The 5380-nt window shown below is 38.2% G+C and overlaps 1 long non-coding RNA gene across 1 annotated transcript; it reads right to left on the reverse strand.

Annotated features, from left to right (window-relative positions):
* Nucleotides 1–1523: 1523 nt before the first annotated feature.
* LOC135494765 (uncharacterized) lies at nucleotides 1524–4359 on the reverse strand. The gene is made up of 4 exons (XR_010448449.1): nucleotides 4231–4359; nucleotides 3608–3683; nucleotides 3330–3400; nucleotides 1524–3109 (listed from the first exon to the last, which is right to left on the reverse strand). It is a non-coding gene; the product is annotated as an uncharacterized LOC135494765 (long non-coding RNA).
* Nucleotides 4360–5380: the final 1021 nt, after the last annotated feature.

Consider the following 5380-nt stretch of genomic DNA (forward strand, 5'->3'; position numbering starts at 1 on the left):
CCTATTGGCGTCTGATTCACAATGTGGTTTGTGAGGAGTGTCATAGTCGTCAACAGTGTAGCTTACGTATTTCGAAGACCAGTGGAATTGGCGGCGTCAAATTATTAGTGAAATTTATAATTTACAATACAAATTACAAATCGTTTATTGAAACCGTGTAAAAAGTTACATTTTACATAAGATGAAAGTACAATGACCATAAGTGCAGTGTGGACACATTCGGTAAGAAGAAAGAGTGGGAGAAGATTGGTGATCATAAATAGGTATGTAGTATTCAGCAGTGTTGACCTACAAGGTTCTAATATATATAGTAATCAGCTATACAGTCTTTCTTATCTGGTAAGCAAGGAAGTAAAATTGTCGTGGGGGGCATGGCGATTGTATTGGCTATGGCAGTTTACGGCACACGATTTGATGGAGAGTTTCATGCATTCATGTAAGTGTAGGACTGCAGCGTTATGCCAGCTATGAAAAGTTCGAAATGTGGCAACTATTTGAAACAATCGGCATCTATCACAGGTAGTCTATGATGTTTGTGAATTTATGATCATAACAATTTATTGCAATTAATGACTAAAATCCTTGTGGATGATGTTTAGGATGACCCATTTTCAACTAGCAGAGAATGAAGCAGCCAGCAAAAGAATGAATACCCTAATGGCTGCAGATGACTGGAGACCAGGACCATTTATTCAGCCATAAGGTTGTTTCCTGTCAAGAATTGACAAGTTGTCAAGAATTGACAAGTTGAGAATGTGTCAACCATTCAAAACACCAAGACGAAATTTACTAGCAAACTCTACCATGAGGCTTGGCCAACCTATTCAAAAGATATGAATGAACAGCCTGAGGACAACGTCACAACCTGGGTTTGAGACCAAATGCAGGGACACTTATCTTCTATATTCATCAACATGCCTGACAGTTGGTGCCATCTAGCGCAAAGCATGATGAACTAAATAACTGGTGTGACATTGTTGTGGATTTGGTGGTGTGCAGCTGGAGGAATGGACAATGTCACAACCAGGGTTCCTACATTATATACAGTGGAACCTCCGTTAGTAGACACCTCTCTATTAAAGACAACCTTTCCAATAAGGACACTCGTTTTGGTCTCAAATTGGTTGTTTCCATTCAATTTTGACTTCTCTAATCAGTCTTTGGGTGTTCCGAATGCTTGACACATTTCGAACATGTTTTGGTTGGAAACAACCCTACAGTCTTACACTTATGGCTGAATGAATGACAGTGCATTTTCGTGTAAGCTCTGTGACGAAATGCTGCGACACTATTCGTCACCAACATGCTTGATGGGTGGTGCCATCTGCACAAAGGACGATGAATTAAATAACTGATGTGACATTGGGTGATATGAATAAAGACTAGCAAATGCTTTTACTTCAATTTTGTACAGAAAGGCCTAGTGTAAATGTACATGGAGTTTTAGATAAAAGCATTTGCTAGTCTTTATTCATATCACCCATTGTCGCTGCATTTGCAGGTGTCCACATCGAGGAGTAGATGATGTCACTACATGTACCAGGGTTTGTACTTTCATATACAGTGGACCTACTTTTTGTGGACACCTTTCTATTGAGGACAACCTCTTTAATAAGGACAGTAGTTTTTGGTTCCAAATTGGTTGTTTCCATTCAACTCGACTTCTCAGATTAGGACACCTCTCTGTTAAAACAGCACTTTTCAGTCCCTGGGGCATTTCTGGAAATTTCATGCTATAGAGCAATTGGTTCAGCTAAGTGACAAGAACAGTACTATAAGACGGTTTTAAAAAGTTGAAAATTATTTATTTAAATGACATATGAATGGTTCAGCAGTAATTGGCAGTGTGCATTATGTAATGAAATATGATTTACATAATATAACATTTTTGTGACAAATAGTACAGATGATGGATAAATCGATACAGTGGATAGCTGTTAGAATATGCAATACATGCAATAGCATCTGTTTTTATTGAGATTTTGCGAGAACCAAGTGGTATTTTGACAAGATAATTGAAAGCCAATAACACTACAAGAACATGACTTCAATACATTGACATTGTAGTACCGGTACTTGGTATACTAAAAATATTCAAAGATGGGTATCTTGAGTTAAATGTCAAAGTACAAGATGTATGAATGAAGGAGGCACTCGGGTAAGAAATGGTGTCGCTAATGAAAGATTAGAATTAAGACATATCTCTGTATTTCATGTGGTGTACTGACAAATGGTGCAGTTTGTTAGCAATTTTGTACATAGTTGGTGTGTCATGTTTATTCATACATCTTGCTATATAAAAGCGAGTGAGAGAGGCATTGTGACATTAGAGTGTTGTATATATCTATAGAATATGTGACCCGTCACAGCAAAACCAGGTACATGTCGCACAGAAGATGAGCCTAAATGACACCAGGAGATAATGGAAGAAATTGATGTGCTCATATTTTACAAAAGGCAGACAATAGATAAATGAACAAACAGTCCGTCTCAACCTGCCAAGCTCAGAGCGACATGTGCCTGGTTTTGCTGTAACGGGTCACATATACAAAGTTTACATAAAACAAGATTTGTATGTTTATTTAGGAGGAGTACAAAAGTTGTATATAAAATGCCGACTTCATAATGATTTATAGGACACAAAATTTGACATGACAGCATTTTATAAAATATGAATAATCTATAATGAGAATAGTTTTGTAGCACCAATGATTTGAAAAAACTGAATTTATTTATTGCATGAATAGAACACAAAAAACAGGATGATTACATGACTGTCACATGCGTGAAATATATTGTCATGGATGGGCATTGGGAACAAAAAGAATTGCTGTTATCAGCTGCATTGGTAGCGATTGCTTTAGCTGATTTTCAGAAACTGACAGGAATGAGAATGTTGATATAGTGTTAAAAAAATATTTTTATAACATACATTGCATTCAAATAACACTAAGAAGTAGACGAGTACTAATTTCGCACACTTGAAAATATATGGACATTGACTGTCACTGGTAGTGGTAGTAGAGTAATTACATGCCATCAGCAGCACTAATTCAGACAGTTTTCGCTGTGCTTCAGTAACTGACTGGAATGACTAAGTTTGATTGTGCTGAAATGATACATAATAACGTACATTGCATAAACAAAATGATTACAAGATTTGTACTGTCTTGAAATATATGGACAGGGACAGTCACTGGAAGTTTGACATGCCATCAGTTGCACTGCTCCCGACAGTTTTCACTGTGCTTCAGTAACTGACTGGAATGACTAAGTTTGATTGTTCTGTATTTGCCTCCATTTGGATTTTGTGAACAAAAGTTACTAACCTTGTGTAATTGAAGTGTCGAATTCGCCTTGGTCGAAATGATAATACAGTAAATAAATCTATTGAATGTTGCTGAAAAGAAAACATTTACTACGTTAGAAGCCATGTACATGATAACACCACCACCACCATTATCAATATCATCACAAGTCAACTGGGGAATATGTGTGATATTTGTTCAAAACTTGCGTATATGGTATTTGCAGGTCTATTGTATTGTAACATATTTTTCATTTTCAAAATTAACTTTTTTACTAGAAATTATGAATCAATACTAACCGTAAGAAGCGTATGAAATTACAGAAGGCCTTCGTCGAAAAATGTAATGTACTTGTACTCATTCGTGTCATTAAACCTGAAAGCAGCACAGCATAACAGTGAAATTACCGTGACATCAATGGATGTCAAACTTACGTAGTGACGTGAATTTGAATTCGAAGTGCACAATTTCACAATTAAGGTTTTGAACACATTGAGAACTGAAAAACTTCATACAAATGCTTTCACACCAATGATATGATTGTGGCGCTCCTGATGAGGTATCGCCCTCTGCTAAGCAGCTTTGGTCGTAACTAGGGTAAATGTTTTTTTCAAGTGATATGAGCGATGCAATACCTTAGTTACCACCAGCGCCACGTAGCAGTCAATGAAGTTGTGCTGGTACCCCATTAACGTCATGCTTCAAATTTGAAGAAATTAATATTACCTTCATCAAGTACGTAATATTTACACCAGGCCTTTGTCGAAAATGTAGATCTCGGAAGTCTAACTGTATAAATGAAAGAAAACATCAATGTGACAATATGGTCTACTATGTATGAGGGGGAGAACGGGTATTTTCGGGACACTGGGATGGGCCGAAAATAACTGTCGGGGTTCGGGATAGACACCCTTAATATTACCTTCATCAAGTACGTAATATTACACCAGGCCTTTGTCGAAAATGTAGATCTCGGAAGTCTAACTGTATAAATGAAAGAAAACATCAATGTGACAATATGGTCTACTATGTATGAGGGGGAGAACGGGTATTTTCGGGACACTGGGATGGGCCGAAAATAACTGTCGGGGTTCGGGATAGACACCCTTATTTTAGCGGGATTCGAGACAAGCCGTGTTTTGCGTCACGATTCGGCTAAAATTGCTTATTGGGAAACGGGATAAGCCTTTTTTCCTAACGGGACGTCGAGACAGTTACCCCCCCCCCTTCCCCGTTCCCACCCTCATGACATGTAGCAATGATTGTAGGCCTATTTTTACTCACAATCTATTTTTTTGCAATTGATAGGCCTACTGGTAGTATCAATGTGAACTAGTATTGGGCAATTCGCCTAACAGCAAATTGCAGACCATATCCCTGGTGAAAGTATTTTGTCATGTTGAGAAATTAGGTTTGCACCAGGATATAACCAGATAAATCAGAGGCAAATAACCCTGAATAACCAGCTGAATTAGGTTGTGACAGTAGGTGCATCATAAATACTAGAATTAGCGATGGTTCTGGGACTGCAAAAACTCAGCATATGGATGGTCAGAATCCAGCAGACAACAAGCAAATGTAATCGGAATCTCAACATCTTTCGTATCTTTTGATGAGTTTTCTGGTCGAGTGAGGGAAACCAGTTGGCCATCTGATATGGCTGGTGGGGATGAAAGCTCCCAATGTTGGGACGACCAATAATACATTGCATCTCCACAGTATTTATATTATAATACCTCCCTCCATGCACACATGGTTCTGCTGCCAATTTTTTCTTCAAATGATCTAGGTGTCAATCATGCACTTGTGGGTACTGGCACCACGTAGGTAACTTCTGATCTGATCTTAAGTGGCAGGTTTTTGGTGCTTTGTCCTGGTGCTCATTTTTAAGATGACAAAACACTATCACCAGGGATATGGTCTGCAATTGCTGTTAGGAAAGTCACAATCTGGGGACAAAAAATAAATGTGATTTAGGCTTCGCATTCCTTTGAAGTGTAGGTTGCAACATCCCAGGCCATTGATGCATGCATGGTCACAACATAGGGGCAACCGGGAATCATGGCAAGGAT

This window comes from Lineus longissimus, chromosome 10, assembly GCF_910592395.1.
Source record: "Lineus longissimus chromosome 10, tnLinLong1.2, whole genome shotgun sequence".
NCBI lineage: Eukaryota > Metazoa > Nemertea > Pilidiophora > Heteronemertea > Lineidae > Lineus > Lineus longissimus.